Here is a 25,968-nt window from a genome sequence, read left to right as displayed (position 1 = left end):
GCTTGGAAGTGGTGAATATACGTTGTTGCATAATGCTAACCACCTTGTCTGTAATAAAATCTCAATTCTCTGATCTCCAAAGGACTGGCATTCTCTTAAAATGATTTGCGCCTAAGGGTTGAATTGGGTGGCATGTAGGAAAATATTTAAATTTGGATTTAAATTTGCCTCAGATCAATAAGGATGAATTGCATAGTAAAGTGTCTCAGAAATTAAAACTATGCAGGTGAAACTGTCTGTTCAGCTACATACTCAGAAGGCTATTAAAATAGTCACCCACATAAAAACATGATATACTTTACAATAGGCAAAAAGCTAACACTTTCTGAACATGTCACTAGTAGATACATAAATATTAGACCTAATATTCTTGTTGTAGTATTTCCCTAAACAGTTTGCCTTTACCCTTCCTGTTTTGCTGAATTTATTTTTGTCGGCTTTAGAACTCTGTGCACTTAATAGTGCTAACCAGTGGTAAAGTGCTAGGGCTCTGTCCTTCAAACATGGAAAGATTTACCTACACCTAATTTGCACCTTTAATTTACTTGTACAGCACTATTAATTGGTACAACATTACCCAGGGAGTGTAAATTAAATGCGACTAGTGGGCCAGCAGCACTCATTGTGCCACCCACTTAAAGCAGCCTGCCACTTCAGACTGTAGCATAGTTTTAAACTAGCATTTCAATCTGGCAAAATAAACCTTTTGCCAGGCCCAAACTTTCTTTTTTAATAATTATAAATCACCTCTAACGTGGGCCTTAAATGCTAGGGTGGATTGTATTTTAAAACATAAGGCATGCATACTTAGGTTTTACATATCCAGCCAGTGAAAAACTCTTAAAGTCATTTATCACTGCTGTAAGGACTGTATGTCCCATCGACTAACACTGGGTCACCTTATTACACTTAATAAGTGCTAACTTTGGATTGGGAGTAGATATGATGTTGAGGCTCAAATGCATGGTTATTTAAAACCCCCTTTAATGGTAAAATTGGATTTTAAGAAAACACAAGGAGATGATGGACGGAGCACTGAAACTTTTCAGACACTCACCCCCAGTCACAGATCTGGGTTGAATCCACCATCGTTCTTTAGCTCACTTTGCCACCTCAGTTCAGACCCAGCTATATGCAAATCAGTCTTGACCGTCTGCCTCATGGGAACAGTCCAGCCCGAAATATCCATGACATTTATGATGGAGAAACCCATTCGCCAAACTCTAAATCTTGCCCCAAGTTATTAGCTACCTTTTCCGTAGTCCTTGCCCCAGTTCTTACTAAATGACTGTATACCAAAGTTGATTATGAAAATGTAAATGTAAGGTGTACTTGTAAAGCGCACTGCGACTCCATGGAGTATCCTGGCGCTGAAGACCGCTGGGGAACCCGTCCTGGTGTCCCCTGTGAGATGGTCCCTTTCTGGGTATCTCCAAGGTGAAACCAGGCATCCCCTGCGTCTGTGGGGGGCTGTTGTAGAGATGAGGCAAGCTTAATGCCCAGAGTTGCCGAGTGTGTTCCCTGGTTAGAGTAGGCACTGAGGCAAGAATTATCGAGTCCGTTTTGATCCTGGTCCACGACCCTGCCGCGTCGGGAATTGAACCCTGGTCCTGGGCCGACTTCTGCTCCCGGGTCTGCCGCCTCTAACCAGTGAGCCACACTACTCCACAAACGGGCGACGTTCCGCTTGGCTACCAACTGGACCAATGATACACCAATTAAATCTATTTACAGAGGTAAATGAAATGACCACCATGTTGTTCACTGAACTGGAGAAAGGACAGTGAAACCAAATGAAGAAGAAAAAACATCTCCTATTCTTACTTTATAATGGGTAATGAAGGTATGAGATGTGTCCCAGGTTACAGCTGTGCACTTGTCCTTCAAGTAGGTCCCCTTGACTCTGCACAAGGGTACGACATAGCTCTCGTGGATCGAGAAGAGAAAGGCCAACATTCTGATAGGCCAATGATATCACTATCTTTACCCATGGACTTAAAGTTGAACACCCTAATTGCCCAACCCAAATGTGACAAATAAAAAATCCACTGTCATGAATGGAGCTGTTCTTTCCAAACAGATTGTGAGAGCCCTCAGCAAATCCAAGGAGGGCTATAAAATATTTTGTTCTGAGCAACGGGCAGGGAAGAAGGCATGAAAGATCAAATCTTGAGAGAGAGAGATGAAAGGAAGACAATACCGTCGGTAATAAGGAAGGGTCTGGTCTTAGACAGTTTTAACATGAAATAATTTCAGAAAAGTATCATAACAAAGAAGGACACAAATCTCCCCTAATCTTCGGTCTTACGAATTGTCAAAAGAATAACTTCAGGGGTAATAATGGCAGTGCTTTAAATGTGGATTCTTGAAGATGATTTAAGACCAAGGGTAATTTCCAAGAAGGAAGAGGGAAATGTGCCACCAGCATTTTCAGATGCAAGCTTCTCAATAAGTGAGAAGCCAAAAGATCAAACTGGCCAAAAGATGGGCCTGTGATAGCCTCAATTGCAGCCCAACCAAGGAGAACACAATCCCTAACAAACTTTGAGATTCTTTCACCTTTATAAGAGACAGGAAGAACTCCCCGGGCAGGACACCACTTAGAGAAATTTTCAAAATGTCTCTCAGAAACCTTTAGGGTAACAAACACCTGATTTCGGGTAATGATCTTCCAGAGTTCCGAGGAGAGGTGGCAATGTCAGAAGAATACCCTTAAGCTTCTGGCCTCTGCCTATCAATTTCCAGGCCTCCAGAGAGAACTGTCAAAGCGAATTTCCCAGTAACACAGGATACCTCAGGGGAGAAGAAACAAGTGGGAACATCCAGGGGCAATGCACTGTTAGATGGGGTAACCAAGGGAACCATGGTTGACTTTTCCAAGAGGGGCCCACCAATAGAACCTCATAGTGTTCCTCCTTAAGTTTGGATAGTACTATGCTGATGAGTGGAAAGAGGGAAAGGTATAGAGTAGACTGCTTGGCCACCTGAAACTCATTGCATCTATCCCCAGGCCTTCTTACAAAGGAGAAGAAAGCAGAAGTTAGGCAGGAGAACAATATGAGGGGATACAAAGAGGTCAAGCCATGGACACCAAAGCATTCTATAATCTCCTGGAACACTCGTGGGCATTGTGAATGGAGACGGAGGGGGAGAATGTCTGGGTCATATGGTCTGCGTGCATATTCTTCCTCCCCGGAAGAAAGATTGCTGTCAGGGATTGAAGGTTCCTCTCTGCCCAGACTCCTATAGGCTTCACAGAGGCACCTGGGTACCCCCTGAATGGTTCATATAGGCTCTTGTGACCTGAACTCTTGGATTCTGATGCGGTTCAGTGACCCTGCGCATAAAGACTCCCTATCGTAGCTCCCCAGTCCAACTGCTCATATCTGTAGTGATTGTTGCTGGAAGTGGGTGAGCGCTCACTTCTATTTTCCGATTTGAGACAATCAGCCACCACTGCAAATTCTGGCATATTGAAGGCGAGATCTTTACTACAACGTTATAGTTCTTAGAAACCATATCCCAGTGAGTAAGGAGGTGGTAAACCAAATGAAACAGGTGGAGACACTGGGTACCATCAGCCTGACATGTCTCTGTGTTCCCTCAGCCCTAACGGCTAATGCGGTCGACCTCGAATCTGAGAAACCGGGTTCGAGTCTCGGCAATGACGCTAAACAACCTGTGATTCTGGGCAAATCACTTAATCTCCCTGTGCCTAACAAACATGAATATGTCCTCCTGTAACGCACCTGGTGCTATGTAAAGTGCTCTGATACCCATACGGGTCAAGTTCACGCTATATAAAACTCTTCAAAATAAAAAAATTAAATTAAAAACATTGTCTTGTAGGATCTTCTTGAGGACTCAACATATTTCCGAAGCGAGACATCAGCTTCTATTTATGGGCTAGATGCAAGTAGACTCTCCCCAGGCTGGTGTTGAATAGGGCACCAATAAATTGAAGCTCTTGAGAGGGAAGAAGAAGTGATATTTTTATATTTAGCAGTAGCCCATGGGTTTCTGGGCATTTGCATACTAGCTTGACAGCTTCAAGACTCTGGGAAAAAGTACTAGCACAATTTAGTCAGTCATCCAAGTAAGGAAACACCAACATACCCAAGGAATGAAGCTGCTCTATGATTGCCAATCTGGATTTGCCATCCTTACCTTGCTGTAACACTACCCCATGACATGAAAATCATGCAGGAGAGACGTAACAGTATATGTAGCGCAGGCTCCAGCCATGATAGAAAAATTTGATGGAGAGTAGAATGCGTGACTGCTCTTTTAACCTTATTGTTGCACTTGTCAGATGGTAAAGCACCCTCCCCTCCGAAATGATAGTTCCGCTTGATGGTAGCCCTGCCATGAGTGAGTCAGCCTTCACCGTGAAAGGAAAATTCAGAAGATTATATATTTTGGACAAGAATCGAGGAAACCCTGTCTTCTCTACATCCGACCTTTCCCTAGATAACAGTCCTTGATTTTCCTTGTGAATTGGAACTGACTCCAGTTCTTTCCTTCGGTGTTGACAAAAGAAGTCTTCTTCCTGCATCTGGAATCCTGTATCCAGAAGGGAGCCGTTCCCTCTGATACGTGCTAGGTCTTCCTTCAATTCTGAACCCTGGATATATCTTCCCCTGTATTCTTCTTCCTCCGAGTGATCCGAGTCTGGGTCACCGGGAGGAGAAGTTCTGGTGTTTTTGGGCAAAGCCTGCCCTTCGCAGACAGCAAAGGCCGCTTCTACATCCTTATTTAGCATGCTCTGTAAGAGTTCGTCATAATGGGAAGGGATCTCAGGGGTGGCGACAACTGGCCAAGGCCCTCTTCATGTGAGCTGGGCTCAGGCACATGCCTTCATAATGCCTGTGTTTGACTGATAGAATAAAGCTTGTTTCTTATTAAGCCCAACCATCTTTGGATTGGACTTCCCACGGCTGGTGCCTGCTTATCATCAGAGACACAATAGAAAAATGCCTTGTGGGACCATCGCCATGATTAAAACAGGTGCTGCATTCCCGCTTTAGAGACCCCCACAAATATACATATTGTGACTGTGCTATAGCAGCACTAAACAACAACAAAAACAATAAGTAATAATAAATTACAGTAGGGGGAGGCAGCTTGTTGAACAAGCTGAGGTGTCCCTCAACACTCGGTGCACATTAGCCTATAAACAGCCACTGGAGCAGACGATTTGGCAACAATCATACAATTAATAAAGACTTTGTAACTCCATTAAAATGATCTTACTCAACTGGGTGTCGAAGCCGAGACATGGATAAAAAACAGGGAGCACACGTCAGGCCCCAACTGTATGGTCCGTGAACATTCACTTGCAGCGGGAACCACATTGGTTGGGCACGTATGTATTTTTTCAACTTCGATGGGTGAATGCTGTGCACAAGACACAGCGTGCACACTTAGTAAGGACTGGAGTGAGGAAGACGGACGAGATAGGTAATGAAAGTCTTTACTAGATTATTACATTGTGGGTGGTCACCCAATTCCCCATGACCATTCTCCAGCCCACACAGGATCACCATTAGTCCTATCAACTATAATAAATTTATGACTGTGGAAAATTGTCAATCCAATTGGGCAAGTAATCTTGATAAATAATTCTGAGCTTTAATTAGGGTAACACTTTTTCCTTGTAATAGATTTACCTGTTGAAACCTGGCAGAATTTGTGCCCAAGGAAAACAACCCACATTGTAGGTTTTGCAGCTTTAAACAAGTGAAACCACAAAGTTCTACCACATTATCATCCATTCCAAGGTGCGGAACTCAAATGGGGAAGTAATACTGCACCTGGTAAATACCACAGCCACTGCTATCAGCTTTCACTGGATGCAGTATGACAACCCAAAATAACAGACAACTCGTAACGAGACCCTAAGCGGGATTTACAGTCAGAAAGATCCATAAATCAAGATCCTGGAAATCATGGCTTGGGAATTGCAACCACAAAGACACACTTTTTGAGGTCGAAAATACATCCAGGTCTAAATAATATTTTGTTCATTTTCCCATGAGGTATTTATGGACAGATGTACTATTGTTCTGCTTGCAGAAATAGGTAGCACTTTACAACCGGTCTTTTTGCGACCAGAAACTTATTTTGCGGACATACCTTTGTGACGGTTGATAATTGAGGCTCACTATGATTGGCCACTATCACAGGGATGGTGGACTGCAAAGTTCAGCAGATCACTATCTTTGTGACTGCATTTGAAAAAGTATAACTTTCTTTTCACAGCAAGCTGGATTCCTTGAAGGAAATGTGGCTGCTTTTTAAAAAAAAGGTTTTAATTGTTTAATAATTTCAGTGACAGTTGTCAGTTGTCACCTTGGCCACTGCCTACTTATCCCCCAAAAAACCTGTAGAAAATGCACTAAGGGCAAGGGGTACAATGAGGACCCCTTCCCTTTTGTGCATAAGTTACCACCCCAACTTAGTAGTCTGTAACTTTGCAATCGGAATTCCGATCGGATACCGACGCCCACATCACACTTACCAAATTGCGATTCAGTATTGAGTTGCAGAGTCATTTTAGAAGACAATAAACCCTTACCAACTTGTAAAAAAAAGTTTGGTACATGGGTAAAACAAAAATTAAAGTCAGAAACTCCGAATGGGAGTGTTTCCAACCACAAAAAAGTTTCATACATCTAGAACTCATTCTTTGGTAACTAAGCAAAAAGTTCAACACCCCCAGTATAGTTTTGCAGCTGTGGCATCTCTTCTGTCCTTCAAAATTGACATTAGATTGGTTCTTCCATCAGATCCGGTTCCTCCGACTGTAATTACTGATCACAAATTGCTTGTTAAATTGGAATACGTTTAGACACCCAGCATCGCCGAATCATACATCTGTTCAGCCTCACAGCATCTCCAAAACAGATTTGTTCTGCAATCTTCTGAAATGTGTCCAACGTGATAATTGTCTATGTTGATGGACAGTTTCCATTTGTACTTGAACAATGCATCTCACACAGTGACAATAAGTTTGTGACTCCATTTTTTTTAAAAAGTCAGTGTGTTGGCAGAAGTGCTATGCCTTGCTTTTTTATAAAGATGAGAAAATACCCTTTTACCAAAATATTGCGACCATCCATTTCTGGATATTGTCTCAATCAAAACAATAAAGCTATATACAAATATGTTAAATAGATCTCTTTTGCAAAAATGCGTATATTTGTAAATATATATGTATATATAGAGAGATAGAGATCTAAATGTACATATATTCACTGAAAAAACCATAGGTTTTAGGGACGTTATAGTTAGCTGGACATTTCACTCGTACAAACCATAGAAATTCCACCGTTATAGTTAGTTCAGCACAATGCACTGTTCATGACGTCACATATTACATCATGCTGTTACACTTTAAGCAGCTGTGCACCAACACAGACATCAAAGTGCAAAGGTGCCTGCATTGTTTAAAGTACAGTTTTGGTACTGGAAGATGGCCCTTCCAGCACAAGTTTTGCCAATTTGTATGGTTGCTGTACATACCAGCATGCATGCAAAATTGAAAAATGAGGAGAACATGAAAACATTTCTCCTTGTTAGCTTGGTTTGGCCAGCTAAGAGAGGGTGTGGGTATCTACAGGGAGTGAGCTGTCAATGAGGGGCTGTGTATAGGGCATAGATTGTGCACAGCTGCAGATTGCCCATTCATGTGTGGATTGTGACCCATGGGAGGTTGGCTATCAATGAAGGGTTCGGCACAAGGTCGGGGCTGGTCTTTCTGGGCGTGAGTGGGGCACCACCTCAGGGAACACCTTTGCCCCTATCAAAAAAGCAGAACAGCAGGCCAGACAAAGAGGGCCAGCCAAACAGTCATGTGCACTTAGGGAGTGCAAACCACTCCTCCATTGCTCTAGCAAGCACCGCCCATCACTGACTGCAATAGGAAAAATAAAATGACAATAACGATACGTTGTTATGATTTTATTTTTCCTTTTGAGCAGTGGAGTGACGTTCCTAGACCTTAGCGGAGGGGTCTGTCACTTTTTTAACACACACAAAAATGAAAATATCTGTAAACGAACTATACAAATAGTCCAAAATATATCAGCAGTTACTAAAGCACAAATGTAGCACCTTTTAATTCTGAATTATAATGAAAACAAAGATTTTAATAGGACCAAAACAAGTTAAGACACGTTCTTGGTGATATGCAAATATTAACTATTTGCTGAAACACATTTTCCATACATGAATTTTGCAAGAAATACAGTTTTATCAGTAACGTTGCATATCTTTGCAAATATAGTAATCATTTCAATATGAAAATGTGGTATCTGTAAATACATAGTACTACCCCACCATGCTTTAATAATATATTTGCGAGTGTGCTCCAAAATGCCACCATTGGCTACATACCACACTCTTACCACTCTCCTGATGCAGGGGCGTGGCTCATTTGCTATACTTGTATTTTGTGTGATGCTTGGATTGTTCACAATCCCTATGACTCGGTGATATAACATTAGTGGCATCACCTCCACTCCGAAAACTGTTCCAGCTTCACTTCCTGTTCAGCACTTTAATATTTGGAGAGAACCAACTAGAATCCAAACCCAAGAGCATCTTTCTTGCCGTGCAGTCCAATCCCACTGCAACTGGACATCTAACAATAAGTTGAGTGTCTCAGACTCCATGGTGGTGACCAATATCCCATAATGCTTGCTAAGGGCCCGATTCACAGAACTAACTTAAGACAAAATCCTAAACTTACTACTTTTGGTATTCACAGAAGTTAGGATTTTGTCTTAAGACAGACTTAAGTTAGGATTTTGTCTTAAATTTGTCTTAAGTCTGTCTTAAGTTTGTCTTAAGACAAACTTAAGACAAAATCCTAACTTCTGTGAATACCAAAAGTAGTAAGTTTAGGAATTTGTCTTAAGTTAGTTCTGTGAATCGGGCCCTAAGACTGCATTTACTCCAGACAGGCCTCACTTAGCCAGAGAGTGGTACTGAGGCTGCAGATCATCTTCCTGGCCAAATAGCACATTTGTTTTGTTCCAGGTGAAAGCAGTGGCCATATCCATGGCCTCTGCATCATTCCCCAGTTAATATGTAATGGAGAAGCCTGCACCGTGTTGACATGTTACTCTTCGGTGTATGGAACAAATCGGCCTGCTCTTCTGTGCTCTTTACCTGCTCTATTTGTGAGGGATGCTTGTGCTGTGCTGAGCGGTTGCTCGAGGTACGCTTGCACGGTTGTGGTACTGTACCCATTCTTAGTGTGAAGAGAAACGTGCAGGGTAAGAAAGGTGCTTGCTCTTGGACTGAGAAAGTCTCCCCCCACACACACATACTCCGAGTTACGCGCGACCCATCCAAAAACGTGCTCCAGCGCCTCATGCAGGGTCTAGGGTGACCAACCGTCCGTAAATTTCACGGACTGTCCGTAATTTGGGCCTCTTGTCCGTTGTCCGTAAGGGTTTCTTCCACGGACGCCTTTTGTCTGTAATTTCTGACATTGGCGTGAGATTCCCCGTGCAAGCAGCCTGTGACTCTCACTGCAGGGGCAGCTCATGCTCCTGCTGTGGTCTGTGGCCTGCAGCAGCCCCTCCCCGAGATGGCACAGACGGCTATCAGACCCATTATCATTCGGTGTGTTGGCCTAATTATCACATACAGAATTAAAATGGGCCTCTCTGCCCAGTGACAGCACTTATTTTGACTTGTGCTTGTGTTGGTAGTCTATTTACTTATGAACTATTGCACGAATTCCTCTGATGTGTATGCAAAACATACCTTTTGTCCCGAATTTTTGTCCTGAATTCTGACCTTCTGTCCTGAATTTTGACCCTTTGTCCCGAATTTTTGTCCTGAATTCTGACCTTCTGTCCTGAATTTTGACCCTTTGTCCTGAATTTTTGCACTCACTGTCCTGAATTTGCACCCATGTCAGTTGGTCACCCTAGCAGGGCCTGATGCTGTGTTATATATTCAACTAACGTCTTAAGAACTGCTTGCCTTACCTTCACCCCTCCACAGGCGACTCCTGGACGCTACATGGACTCGTGCCTTTTTTGAATGCCCCGTAATGAACTTTATTCCCTCTGTGACACATAAACCAGTCTTTTCTACTCGACAGCTACTGTGCACGGGCAGTGTTGACACCTAAGACAGCACAGTTAAACCTGGTGCCATTAATCACAAATGTAATATTTCATTTTATGTGCAGATATTAACGCTTGATAAATTCCTTCTCCACAGTGCCAAACGCGCACGTCGTAAATTAGAGAGACTCAAGCCTGGGTCATCCGTCGAGAACTAGCGCCTGGCTCCCTGGCAGGCGCTTGACAGCTGTTCCGTGATTGTGCAACGCTGCTCTTCGTTGTAGTGACAAAGTATTCTAGCAGCTTTCCTGTTTAAAGCGGCCAGTATGAATCAGCCTGGGGTAAATGCAAGGACTTTTCTCTCGCAGACTCCCTGAATGCTTGTTCGGCTTCTAGGTGCTATCCTACAACCATGTGGCCATTAACTTGTGCCAAGTTAGTGGACCTATGAGATGTGGCTTCTGTAGTCTGACTAGAACTATTGTTAATTAATAAATAAAGATCCTCCAGCGGAAGAAAAAAATGGGACTGTTATGTTGTGAATTACATGTATATAGCTTTAACAATGTACATTCCACATTCCTTTCCGAGTGTTCCTACTCCTACATGATGTATTCTAATATGTTCAGTTACTGCTTACTGCTGACCTGCCAGGCTGTGTACCTGCTCCTTCTACATTAAATCTACTTTCAACATAATTGATGTGTGGTTCATCAATTCAACAAATGGCGATGATCGGGATGACTTCTATTTGAAGAAACCTGTGTACCGCTTTTATTCAAAAAAAAATTTCGAACCCAAAATATTATTTTTTCCATTGTGGACAACGAGGAGCAGAGACGACGTTACAACAACAGGAATACGCGCTGAGGACAACAATCCTTCTCAAAGATAAACTTCTGGTGAGCGTTACTTTATTCATAAAGAAACTTATCCATAATCTGGATATACCGCTCGCGCTAGTTCATACGCGCTCGAGCACTCACCGTTGCAGGATTCAAGCGCTGATCGAATGCGCGTGTCCTCTATCATGAAAGTTCTCTTCAAGAGTCGCGCTGACTTCCTGTGATCCTGTGACGTCAGACGTTCGCCTCGAACGTGCTGCATCATTAAAACGCAGCGGCCATTTTAGATTGGGCAGGCCTACTCAGAAAACGTTTCATACTCATAAATCGCCGATTTCAACACATGAAAGTCGGAATTACAAAGCGATCACAGGTAATTCTTTTTGAACGTTTGAAACAACGCTACTTATTAAACTTTTAGACACTTTGAAGATTATAAACATTTTAAAGCAATTGGTGGTGAAAACTGGACAGTGAAAAAAGGAACTTCCACAGCTCACTGAACAATTCCACCACAACAGCTTCACAGCTTACTGATAAATTACCTCAGCAAGCATCGACTATTTATTAATTCATCTTTATAAGTCAACATGAGTCAACAAACATTTACTTTAAGTAACCCTCAGGAATTCTGGTGTAAAGGATCCGAACCAAATTTAAAATGGTTAGAATGGAAAGACTATTTTCTTAATTACATTGAGACTGTTGATTCTGATGGTAAGATGTCTGCTGATCAAAAGAAACGTATTCTTTTGCATTCCTTAGGTCCAAAAGGGCTCAAATGTTATAACCAAATGAACAAGCCCATTGTAGGGGGAGGAGACAGCAATGTTTTTACTGTGGCTATATCCAATTTAGATAAATATTTCTCCCCGAAGGTATGCATGGGTATTACGCGTTACAAATTTTTCCAAAGAAAACAATCTAAAAATGAATCCGTAGATGACTATGTTGGAGAGTTAAAAAAAATGGGCAATGATTGCGCTTTTGGGGGTTTACTAGAGGATCTAGTTCGTGATCAGGTTGTAATGCATGCTAATAATCCTGCGATTCAGGAACGTCTTTGGATGAATGGTGATGCTTGTTTAGAAGACATCCTAGCATTAGTTCGCAAAGCTGAGTCATCTAGTAGATGTGCGAGTGCTCTAAAATCAGAAAGTGTCAATAAAGATATAGTAGCTAAAATTGATGCAAACTCAAAAAAAAACAGTAATTATAAACAAAAAAATGAAACATGGGCAAAGCCTAAGTTTGGTAATGAACCTCCCAAATGTTATAGGTGCGGTAGTTTAGAACATTTGGCATTTGCCAAATCGTGTCCTGCAAAAAAGAGTAAATGTGGTGCATGTGGACTGTATGGTCATTACACTAAGGCATGTAGAAGAAGGACAAAGACAGTCAAGTGTATTCAAGAGGACCTTGCCTCTGATGAAAACACTTCTAGTGATGAGGACCAAGCATCAGATTGTGCTGTAGTCTTAAAGAAGAAATGACTCCTCAATATCAGGGATGGTTGTTTGCTTGTTGATAATAAACCTGAATGTTGGATACATATAGGAGGCGTGCGTATCAAAGTTTACGCTGATTCAGGTTCGCCTTATACAATAATAAACGAAGATATATGGCGTAATACATTTGTGGACAAAGTTGGTCCAAAACTATCTCCTCCAGATATTGAACCAGAAGGTTATAATGGTGGGAAGATAGACATTGTAGGTTACCGTTGGCTAAAATTTGAGTTCAAGAACCGCAGATCATATGGCAAGATGTATGTATCTAAAAAAGGTCCTTCAGTTTTAGGATGGAAAGATCAAGGCGATCTACATATTATTCTGGACCCCAACTCAGTAGAAAAAGTTTTAGTTATGGATGAAGGAACTAAAACAGGTGAGAATCTGTTAAAAAGATCTCCTGCTGTTTTTCAAAAAACTATAGGCAAGATAACAGATTTTGAACACAAGATAATATTAAAAGATTCTGCTGTACCTAAGATCCACAAAGTTAGAAGTGTGCCAATCGCTTTAAGGAAAAATGTAGCAACGGATCTTGAGAAATTGGTCTCATCCAACATTATTGAACCTATTGAAGCATCTGCTTGGGTTTCTCCCTTGGTAGTCGTTAAACGCTCCAATGGTAAATTGAGATTATGCGTGGACCTTCGTCATTTAAATGACAATATAGTAGTAGATCAATTCCCTCTACCGAAAATTAATGAGATGTTAGCTTTACTTGACGGGGCTAAATGGTTTACTACTATAGATTTATCATCTGCATACCATCAGATTCCCTTGTCCAGAGACAGCAGAAAATACACTGCTTTCATAACCCCACAAGGTTGTTACCAATTTAAGAGGATGCCCTTTGGCCTGGCTTCGGCCGCAGCTGTTTTCCAGCGTTTAATGCATAGATTATTTTCCACAGTTAAGAACACCAAGTTCTTCCAAGATGATATTCTCATTTTTGGAAAAGAAAGAGACGATCATGACAACACATTAAATAAAGTTTTGAGTATTTTGAATGACAAAGGTTTGACAGTTGAATACAACAAATGTACCTTTGCTAGTGATCATGTTACTTACCTTGGACATGTTATAGATTGTGATGGGATCAAACCAAAACCTAACTTAGTTGATGCTATCAAATGTGCTCCTTCCCCCAAAGGAAAAGATGATGTCAGATCCTTTATTGGCCTAGCCGAATTTTGTTCAAAGTACATCCCAAACTTTGCGACCAGAACATATCATATAAGACAGTTATTAAAGAACAAGACAAAGTTCGTTTGGTCAACAGAATGTGAACAAGATTTCGAGGACATCAAAAACTGTATTACAAATATAGCTTCATTAAAAAGTTTTAACCCTGATGCCAAATCTATTATCACCACAGATGCCAGCATAAAAGGTTTAGGTTCGGTTTTATCCCAAGTAAATTCAAATGGTAAAGAACAAATAATTGCTTATGCTTCCAGGTCACTCTCACCTACTGAAGAAAAGTACTCTACAATTGAAAAAGAGACTCTGGCATGTGTATGGGCGGTTAATCACTTTAGGGCATTTGTATGGGGTACCAAATTTATTTTACGCTGTGATCACAAGCCATTGCTCAGAGTCCTAACCACGGAAGGTACAGTTAACACCTCTGCAAGGGTTGCCAGACTTGCTATTAAACTACAAGACTATTGTTACAAAGTAGAATATGTACCAGGCAAAGAAAATTGCATAGCTGACTTTCTTTCTAGAATGCCTAAACAACTTGATGAATGTGAGGATGAATTATGGAATTCTTTCCAAGTAGCATATGTACAAGATATGGATGGTGCAGGCATTTTGAAAGAAAAGTGGGTTGAAGAATATTCGAAAGATGAAGAATTATCCTTAGTGAAATCCCATCTAGCTGGTTCCTGGCCCAAGAAAGTTGATAGCAAGCATCCTTTGAAACCTTTTTGGGAAGTTAGATTAAATTTAAGTGTTGATGATGGTAACATTTGGTTTGGAGACAGAGTCATACCTCCAAAAACTTTGCGATCGTCCATCATGTCTTTATGTCATGAGGGGCATTTTGGCATAGTCCGTTCTAAACACACTGTTAAAACATCATTTTGGTGGCCAGGTATGGACACAGAAATAGATAAGTTTGTAAGGAATTGTAAATCTTGTCAAACAGCAGACAAATCTCTAGTAACATGTAAACCTCCTATGGGCAACATGACTGCACCTACTTCTCCTTGGGAACATTTAGCTATTGATAATATGGGTCCCATAGGCTGTGAACAAAAATATATTTTGGTCTTGATGGATTTGTTTTCAAGGTGGCCTTTTGTAAAAATTGTAAATAAAGCAGACACAGAGACTGTTTTAAAGTTTTTAGACAAATCTTTCAACTTGGAAGGCATTCCTTCAATTTTACTAAGTGACAATGGTGTCCAATTTACTTCAAATAAGGCAAAAGAGTATTTCAATAGGTTAGGTATTAAGCACAAGACCACGGCTCTTTACAACCCAAACAGTAATGGAATGGTTGAACGCTTTAACCGTGTCATTAAAAACACCATTCAAATGTCTGGAAGAAATAAAGAATGGGAAGTTCAAGTTTTGAAGATGGTTTGGTCTTACAGAACCTCAAAGTGTGAAGCTACTGGTTTTCCTCCTTTTGTACTTATGCGTGGCAGGAATCCACGTACCAAGTTTACTCCTGGATGGTTATTTAAATCTAATGTTGTAAATTGGTCTGAACAGGTGGTAAGAGAAAGGAGTCAAGCTTCACATCTTAAAAGCAAAATGTTATATGACTCCAAACATAAGGTGAAAGATGTTGATTTGGTAGTTGGTCAGTGGGTAAGAGTGAAGAAACCTTGTAAATCTTCCAAGGAAGAAAGTGGTTTTTATGAACCTACACAAGTTGTAGAAATTTTAAACAATTCTGTTCGTCTTTCTGATGGAAGAGTTTGGAATCTCAAAAGAATTGCCAAATGTTCTCCTCCTCAAATTGATTCTCCTTGCCAAGTCTCATCACAAAAATCATCTGATTTATTTGATTTAGAAGATTTATTTTATGATAAATCACCTGTTGTTTCTGTGACATCAAATACTCCTGTTTGTCCTACTTCAGATGTTTCTGATCAAATTTCATCTGATTTTGGTGCTTCTACTTCTGCATGTAACGAAGTAAATGTTTATAGAAACCCCAGACGTGAAAAAAGACCTCCTGTTTGGTTAGCAGATTACATTTCTGAAAATTTTCCTTTATAAAGTTTTATTTTCTTCAATCTCTCTCTTACTCTCTTTTCACTTTTCCACATTTCAAAATTACAAAGATGGGGGGTGGTGTCGAGCATTAAGCACATTATATAAGTTTAAAATTTTATATTATTCAAAGGGGGATGTGTTATGTTGTGAATTACATGTATATAGCTTTAACAATGTACATTCCACATTCCTTTCCGAGTGTTCCTACATGATGTATTCTAATATGTTCAGTTACTGCTTACTGCTGACCTGCCAGGCTGTGTACCTGCTCCTTCTACATTAAATCTACTTTCAACATAATTGATGTGTGGTTCATCAATTCAACAGGGACGGGTTACTTTTTATTTCAGGACTTTTGCAACAAGCCTATTTAGTAAAAATAAATAACTTACAATCACGCAGCACGTTATCGCTATCTCTCGTATGCACTTCATATAATAAATAAATATACAAAACCACAAAAACAAATGTGCTTGAAAAACACATAAAATGACTTTCTTTTAAATGTCAAAAAAAGTATCTGTTTTAAAAAGGACATTTTTTCCAGTCTCTAAAATCCAAGAATATTTTGTCATAAATTGTAACAGAACTGTTAAAGGGGCGCCTCACAATCTGGGTGTCATTGGGAGAGTTGTAACTGGAGGCAGCTTCTCCCAGATACAGAAGCGCCTCCTTCCGTCTCTGTAGCCTCCTGGTTATGGCATCTAGTCAAGTTTACACTGTTTCACAGGTGCATGACCATGGCATATCACAGCAGAGGCTGATGATAACCATGGCATATCACAGCAGAGGCTGATGATAACCATGGCATATCACAGCAGAGGCTGATGATACCCATGGCATATCACAGCAGAGGCTGATGATAACCATGGCATATCACAGCAGAGGCTGATGATAACCATGGCATTTCAAAGCAGTGACTGAAGGCCATGACATATCACAGCAGTGGCTGATAACCATGACAAATCACAGCAAAGGCTGAAGGCCATGGCATATCACAGCAGTGGCTCATGGCCAGGGCATCTACAAGTAGTGGCTGATAATCATGACATACCACAACAGTGGCTGATAACCATGACATATCACAGCAATGGCATGTTACAGCAATGGTGGATGGCCAGGGCATATACAAGCAGTAGCGCATAGCCATGACATATCACACCTGTTGCTGTTGGCCATGGCTAATCACAGCAGGGGTTGGTGACCATGGCTTATCAGAGCATAGGTTGATGGCCATGGCATGGATATCACAGCAGTGGATGATGACCAGGGCACATACCAGCAGTGGCTGATTGCCGTAGCATATATCAGCAGTTTCTGATGACCATGAAATATCCCAGCAGTTTCTGATAACCATGACATATCCAAGCAGCAGCGGATTTCCATCGTATATCACAGCATTTGTTTATTGCTACAAGGGTATAAACTAGGGAGTACAACTGCAGAATCACTGTCTTGCTGCCATATAGAGGAACAGTGAATCGTGAAGCCTGCCACACCTTGTGGTGACACTCCACCCTCCTTAAGGCCCATGTTGCACTTGGCTCTAAACTCCAGACTAGTCTTCTAGTGCAGAGTTGGTGTTTGTAGTGTGCAGATGGATTAAAGGAGTGGTCAGTGAGGTAAAAGCGGGATAAAAGTAAAGAGGTGTGAATTTGAGAAGCCATGAGAAGGGAGGAGTGGGCTGAAGAGGGGATGCACTCTTTTGCTCTTGAGCAAAGCTTCACCTTTTTGGTAGAAGTGAAGGAGGGAAAGAAGAGAGATGGCATAGTCCTAAAGATGTGTTACATCCTGTGCCAGTGGATTCTTAATTAAGGGATGAGAGATGGTAAGTTCTGGGAATCTGTGCCCACTAATTCTTGGTCTACTCTGCTGATTCCACACTTTTAACTTTCAGATCTGCCCCAAGTACACCCATCGCAATCACAGCAAAAAAGGTAGGAAAATTACATCTAAAGAGCACTCAAATGTAGAGATTTGCACAAGACTCACCTGTGAGGATGGATGGGCTTGTCTTTGAGAGCCAAGAGGCCCTTTGCCAAGTTTTTCATGGTTAATATATGACAGGTGATGTGTTGGGAGAGTAGGTGACCCGGTCTATAGGCTTCTCACTATGTTCCCAACTACCTACCCCCACTTTTGAGATTGTGTTTTGTAATTCCGTCCTGCTCCAAGTACCCCCCACCAACCTACGAATCCTAAGAAAATTGTACACTTACCATACTGGCAAATAGAATCAAAAGGACACTCACAGAGAGGATACCGAAGCAAAGAGATACATAGGAGAACCAAGAAGCACACTTTTTCTTACCTAGAGCTATCTACTCACAGTGAAACTACTCATTCTGAGACCTTTGGCTTTGTTTCCATGTACATGTTTAAGATAACCTTGGCCATATATCATCCATCACTCCTTTGTCTTCTCTCTTTGGGGCTACCATGAACATCTACCTATCCATCTACATACTTCTGAAGAGTGAACATGGACTTAGACATTCCTTACATCTTTCCTCATCCACAGAATTTGGAGCCAGCATGGACTGGACTCTCGACAGTGTAAGCAAACTCTCTCTTCAAATCTATTAAAGCCCATCCAGGATATACTCTGTAGAATATTCCCTCACTGTCAAGGTCCTGGGAGTCAGCATGGATGTTTTAATCACATCTCCATGTGTGTACATCACCAGCCTAGAATGTACATTGTTATTACAAAGGTACCCTAGAGAAGACATCAGAACAGCTTCCTAATGACCTCAGCATCTCAGTCCTCCTAAATGGAAAGAAATTGGGAAACCCATAACATCCATCAGTTGTGCTTATCCTGAGACCAGCATTATTTACCAGAAAGTGGTCACGTTTGTCAAAGAGATTGCTTGATCATAATGGATCCTGTCTACTTATACTCCTTGATCTCTCATCAGCGTTTGATACAGTCAAACATGACAACATGATTGACCTACTCGCAGATAGGATGGGGATATCGGGACCCGTTTTCTAATGGCTTGCCTCTTTCCTTCAAAATGGAACTCAGAGAATCAAAATCAACCTTATCAGACATTACACCGGTAAAAATTGGTATACTCCAATGTTCCACACTCTCCCCCACGCTATTCAACCTGTTCATGGAACCTCTTACAGACATTTTGAAGATATCAAAACGCTGAACTGTACTCTGTAAAAAACCCAACAATAGCTGACCCGCAATCACCTCATGCTCACTACTCTGAACACTTCCTTTTGATTGCCCCTCACAATCTCTCGGCCCCCGTAGAAGATTGGATCTCAGCTCTCCACTGCTTCCCCCTCAGGCCCAGGGTTTGCATGAGCTAGAGCCTAAGCTAGGTTCATGTATGTAACTATGCCACTTTCCAGGGTCTGAAAAAGGTTTTAGCACCAGGAGCAGATTGAACATGGATGTTAGGTGGCTCCTTGACGCCATTGGCAAGATGGTGGCTCTTGGTCCCTTACGCTAAACTCGCTCAAGACAAAAGTCGGACCCTTTGCATCCTCAACAACATTTCCTTATCTAGTCCAATCTAATTTCCCTTGCCTCTTCTGCCCCAAACCTAGATACTATTCTCGATCCTACTATGCAACTTGGACCTTTCGTTATTTTTATGATGGCCTCTGTGGCTCAGCATGACATACTAAATGTACAAAAGAAAAGACCACATAATGTTCCTAACAGCTATAGTACTGATACATTTTTTGGTACTTGGTAAGCTAGATCAGTACAATATTCTAAAGTGGGACAATCCCATTGTCCCACAGACGAAGTTTTAAACTTCCCCACAAGAACAGTACTCAGTCTGTCCAGGCACACACCTAACTCATCCTAACTCCAGCAAGTTGGAGAGCTCTGCAAAAAAAGGCCCCTTAAAAGGCACTGTCACAAGTTATCGTGTAGGGACTAATAAAGATCCGCCAGCTATACTTCCTGAAGAGCTCAGGACTGCCCAGCCCATCCTAGGTTTCTCTCCTCCAAATAGGAGAGTGGGGGGGAAACTATCCACTAAGCATCCACTAAATTTGACAAATATCTCCAAAGAGATCCATGGGATCACACTTATAGCAAACCTGAAATGTCCACTAAAGACAGGTTCCCTCCATTGACTTCAATTGAATCACCCTCCTTGGCTTGTTATGTTGACAGGTTTATACTTTTCTGTAATGCCATTAGTGTGGCCTCTTCTGTGATCAGGTACATTTACACCCTGATCTTGAGGACTGTCTAAGGCCAAAGTCTGTTTCCTGTTTGAGTAGGATCATCAGTAATGTGCGTGCTGTGATATACTGTGCATGCATTTGGTTATTGTGCAGTCTGGTTTGTGCAGTTGTTAAAAGTTAGGCTGAAAACCGTCAACATTATCGGCGCCCTCTTGCTCTCCTTAAACCTTTTGTGCGCGTAAAACAGCCGCCATTTTGGACACCATGGCTTCCCTGCTCTCGCCGAGAGCCAGCGCGTCTCTCTCTCTCTCTCCTAACTTCGCTGGCAACCCCCCCCCCCCCCTGCCTGCACCTGCCTTGAGTCATAAACCCCTCTTCGGCGCTGCTCTGCCCCAGGCCCTCATCCTGTTCCCAGCGCGACATCTCCCTGCTTCCCCGTCATGACCTCCGGCCCTTTTGATGCAAACCCCTTTTCCCCGTGTGCCCGTCTGTCTTCCCCGTTCCCAGGCCGACACCTAGCTCTGCCGATACCAATCTCTTGCCCCTCCCCATACAATAGGAAGCTTCCCTCCTCAAAGGACCCCCGAGATGATCAAAGCCCCCCCCCCCCATCCCACGAGATCCGATCGAAACCCGCACACTCCGTGAATCGGCGGAATACCCAGCTGCGCAATGATCATCACCTGTTGTGAACGGGGCGGGGACTTCCACTATAGCCTTGCATGGGAACGGGCTGGGAAGGGGGGATTCTGAGGATGTCTTTCCGTACATCAAAGTATCAACGAGAATGTGTTACATGTAATAAAGAGATAAACTCGTGTATAAGAGGCCAGGCCTCCGGGATGCAGTTAGAGCACCTCAGAACGATACCTTCTGTCCGTTTTCGTTGTGTTCTCCTCCGGAGCGAATAAAAACCTTGTTTCCTGCCTTCCAGTCTCCAGCGCCTGCCTCTCCAATAGTTTAACTTCTTTGTGGGTTCAAGAGGCGACATCGCCGGGCAATAATTAAGGATCTTATATTCTGGTTGGTAGTGCCCCCCCAGTTTGTATTTTTTCCACAATTGGCGTCCCAAGCGTGGGGCCCATCAGCGACCCATGGATCCAGTGGGAGAGGTCCTGACGACAAAGTGAACGACTGCAACGATCGGGAACGCGTCTGTCCAATAGACCCTCGTCTGACAGCCGATCATCCGAACTTCACTGGTTCCGAACAGACCTCTCTCGAGTGATCTACGGTCCTGACTGGGAACCATCAGGAGTGCCGCGAGGATAACGAAGAAGAGAGGACGATCGGGCGCTGGATTCGGAAGTCAGGAAACTGTCCATGCGGTCCGGGTAAGGTCGTGTTACCACGACAAATTGCGAAAAAATTGCTTGATTGTTAAATACTAGTATTGCTCTTTTTTGTTTATTTGGAGATTCACTGTCTGCAAACGGAGAAACAACAGGCTCTCTCTTTGCAAGCAGTGGAGGATAGGTAGGGCAGACAACCGTGCTTATTTTTCTCCCCCACTCAATAGTCACCTGAAACTGAGCTGTTGTTCACAAACTATTGTTTCCTGGAGATTCCCTGTCTGCAAACAGGGAAGAGACCACCCTTTTTGCAGATAGTGAAAAAGGTAGGTAACGCAAATCTTTGCGGACCTACTCACTCTCCCCATTGCTATTTGTCGGTCTTTTGTTATCTTGATCCATGAGGGATTCACTGTCTGCAAACGGAGAAACAAAGGTCTCTCTCTTTGCAAGCAGTAGAGGATAGGTAGGGTAGCAGCCGTGCTTATTTTTTTCTCCCTCACCCTATAATTGCTTGAAACTGAACTGTTGTTCGCAAAATTATTGTTTCCTGGAGATTCCCTGTCTGCAAACAGGGAAGAGACCACCCTTTTTGCAGATAGTGAAAAAGGTAGGTAACGCAGATCTTTGCGGACCTACTCATTCTCCCCATTGTTATTTGTTGGTCTTTGGTTATTGTGATCCATGAGGTATTCACTGCCTGCAAACAACGTAGAATAGAAATATTCTGTCTAGTCTTTGCACCTAGTGATAAGATAGGCAGTGCTGACTTTTTAGTCCCTCGTTACGAGCCGTCATGTCTGTCTTCTCCCCACTGATTGGTAGCCTGTTTAGCCCGGACCGCTTATTAGAGATGGACCATCCAGCCCCACTGGAAGGCACCCCTAATAAGGACATGTTCATGAAGCATGGATTGACCGCTATTGCCTATAGTAAACTATGGCATAAATATACAAAACAGGGTCAAGAAAGTCAATGGCCCCTGACAGGATCCTTCGATGATGATAAAATAAAAATGCTAGAAACTGCCCTAGGTAAAAACAAGACAACACCCACTATGCTTGATAGCTTCGGCATGTGGCGAAAAGAAACTGAACAGCGTAAAAAGAAAACTGAGAGTAGGTTGGAAAAAGAGCTGCAAAAAGCAGCCCACCTAGCTGCTCAGAAACTAAAAAGGGAGATAGAGGAAAGAGAGAAAGCTAAACAGAAACTAGAAAGGGAAACGCCAAGCCAGTGTCCGGTTAGAACCCCCTCCATGCTCTACCCTGATTTACCCTCGAAACGACAAGCCAATGAGGATCTGCTGTTAGGTCCTCCTATCATCTACATGCCCCCTCCATACGCCCCTTCTCGGCCCTTGGCGCAGCACGCGCCACCCCCAGGTACAAACGAAGGTACCGCCGCAGCGTCGGCCCCAATGGCCTCTGTGCCAGCCGAACCCCTTTTATTAAAACCCGCATCAACGACAACGTTAGACGAGCATGAGACTCGAGGGGCTGGCCTTGCAAGAACAAACAGGCTAGACAAAGATGAGCGAGCGGGGATCGACAAAATAGCAAGGACACTGGTAGAAAGGAAGGACGATGAAGAGTACATCACAGATATGTTCAGCTCGTATACAGGGAGTCACAGACGACATTTTACCGTACGACTGTGTTATCATGTCTTGAATGCATACGAGGACCGATATCGAGACAAAGGTCCCGAGAGCCTAAGGACTCTGTACCGGAAGGTCGATATCGGGGATGAGGGCGAGTGTGATGTGTCGGACCTCCTTACGCGTACGCTTGAGGTTTTCCGCCACCTCACTGAACGAAAGCCGGGAGCTAAATCCGCGGCCCCCGTAGTGACCGAACCACCAACCGAGCAATCTAACACCATGATGCCGATACGTGAGGCTGCCCCTTACTGGGTTCCTCCTCGGGGTACAGGGACTCACGATGATGCAAACAACCAAGATGCGAAGGGAAGGGTAGTATACAACTGGGTCTACCAGCCATGGGACCGGCAAGAGATACTGACATTCCGGAAATCTCTACCCGACCTACGTAAAAACCCCACTGCCTTCTATACTGAATTGGGTACAGCCCTGGGTTCAACTATCATGACCCTGGCTGACATCGACTTGTTCTTCGGGTTATGTCTACCAGCTGATGTGTGGAAGCAAATCCGGAAAGTCGACCACCTTGAGCTGTTCGGACATACCTGGCCACAACTCGATGACTTGGACAAACAACGGGGACCAGGACAAAAGCCATTGAAATCCATTCTAGACCTCCCAGATAAAATTGTAGAGAAATTAAAAACCCTGATCCCAGAAAAGAAAGTGGACTGGTCGATAGTAACAGCCTGTCGCCAAAAACCCCAGGAGGATGTATCGGAATACTTCTCCCGGTTTGAAACGGTGTTCTCCGATTACAGCGGCCAGGACATGACCACTGCAACCGGACACCATCTGTTTGTCCAGAATTATGTTAAGGGCCTATCATTGGACATCTCCCAGAAACTACAGGCCAGCGAGAGTAGTTGGGCAGCCTCCAAACCTACAGCGATTCTTCAAATGGCCCAATATTATGAGCATCAGAAAAATGAAAACGATAGGGCGACAGAGAAAAAGAAGAAAGACTTAAAAGAGAGGGTGATGATTGCCAAACTGCAAGGGGTGACTATAGGACGAGACCAATACCGGGGAAACTACCAGACAAACGTCCCTAAGACTGCATTTCCCCAGGACCGCACTCTGACTCCCTACAGTGGACGCACAGACCTTAGAGATGACCAGTGCGCTTTCTGCAAAGGGACTGGCCATTGGAAATCCCAGTGCCCAGTTCTCCTGGAAATGATCAGGAACAGAGACCCCAGGGATGTAGCAAACGGACCGAGACCTAAGGGAACACAACGAGGGCCCCCAAATGACGCGATTAATGACAGATCAAGCAGACCGAATACGTTCGATCGACCCAGACAGAACCAATATCAACAATCTGACTATGACGACACTCACACCTTTGCATAGGACAGCCAAGGGCGAGGGAGGGATCCAGTCGAGCTCTATGTTGACCAGCAGGGCCCTTATGTCACTGCTAAGGTCCTGGGTACCAAGTCTCCATTTCTGGTAGACACTGGCGCAACACGTAGTGCGTTATCTAAACGACTGATTCCAAGGGCACCCTTGTCTGGCTCACTCATAACATCGACAGGTTTCGATGGAACGCCCTCCACCAACCCTTTGTCTGCCCCGATTCTCTTTGACGTAGAAAACAACACCACCGACACCACGTTCTTGCTTTCCTCCAATAGCCCTGACGCCATTATGGGACTTGACTTACTGAAACACTTCCGAGCGACGATTAGGTGTTCTCAAGATGGAGTTCGAGTGTTTCTTTACGACAACCCCGTTCTGCTTAAACATTGTTCCCCCCGACACATGTTTTCCATCACCGACGTCGACGCGTCCCTGCTTGACACCCTGCCTCCGTATCTGTGGGCCAAAGCGGATTCGGACGTAGGGCGTATGTTAATTGACCCAGTGCACATTACTGTCCGACCAGACGCAACACTCCCAAAACTCCCACAATATCGGATATCGCCAGAGGGCGAGAAGGCATTGGTAATGATTATCCAGTCACTGATAGACGCAGGAGTGGTAGAGGAAGTGGTTAGCAACGTTTGCAACAGCCCTATCTTGGCCATTATCAAGAAGCAGGGAGAGGGAGATGAGAAAGCATACCGTTTCATCATCGACCTCCGAGAGATCAACAAAGTGGTGGTACCCCAGTACCCTGTGGTCTCAGACATCACCACCATCCTGACCTTGATTCCATCCACTGCCACCACCTTTTCCGTCATCGACCTCAAGAACGCTTTCTTCTCCATCCCCATCCACCCAGACAGCCGATATCTCTTCGGCTTTACCCTAAAATCCCGCTCATATAGGTTTTGCCGAGCCCCTCAAGGCTACACGGAGAGCCCTAGCATCTACAGCCAGGCCCTCAAAAGGCAACTAGACCAAGTCCGGTTACCCGACGGGGTGGTGTTGGTACAATATGTCGATGACATCCTTTTGGCAGCCGACACCACCCCTCTAGCGGTTACCGCCACCATTCAACTCTTGCACTTCCTTGCGGAAAATGGCCACAAGGTCTCCAAGAAGAAGTTGCAATTCTGCCTACCCCAGGTCACTTACCTAGGCCACCTTCTGTCCAAAGATGGAAGGAAACTCACCCCTGATCGAATCCAGACCATTCTAGACACCCCTGTCCCTAAAACCCAGAAGCAGGTTCGCTCCCTATTAGGCCTCACCTCCTTCTGCCGACAATGGTTGCCAAACTTCAGCCTCGTTGTAAAACCACTGCTCTCTCTCCTAAACAAAGACGTCCCTTTCCCACTCCCTTGGACTCCTGAGTGTCAAACCTCCTTCACAGAACTACGAGATGCCCTTTGCTCAGCCCCTGTCCTGGGTACCCCTGATTACAGAAAGCCCTTCTCCCTTTACACTCACGAAAGGGAGGGGTGCGCTTTATCTGTCCTGACCCAGGCCATCGGTCCTAAGCAACGACCGTGCGCTTACTTCTCTGCCACTCTTGACCCTGTCGCCAGAGCCTTGCCTGCCTGCCTTCGAGCTGTAGCTGCTGCTGCAGTCTCTATCCGACAGAGTGAGGGGATTGTACTCTCGAATTCCCTCACGGTACTGGTACCCCATGCGGTCGACACCCTCCTGAACCAAACCAAGACGCAACATCTGACGAGTGCACGACTGACTGGATACGAACTAACCTTGCTTGCCCCCCATATCACCCTGAAAAGATGCACCACACTGAACCCAGCAACTCTG

The sequence above is a fragment of the Lissotriton helveticus genome, chromosome 9 (genome assembly GCF_964261635.1).
Source record: "Lissotriton helveticus chromosome 9, aLisHel1.1, whole genome shotgun sequence".
Taxonomy (NCBI): Eukaryota; Metazoa; Chordata; class Amphibia; order Caudata; family Salamandridae; genus Lissotriton; species Lissotriton helveticus.
This window is presented reverse-complemented; position numbering follows the sequence as displayed.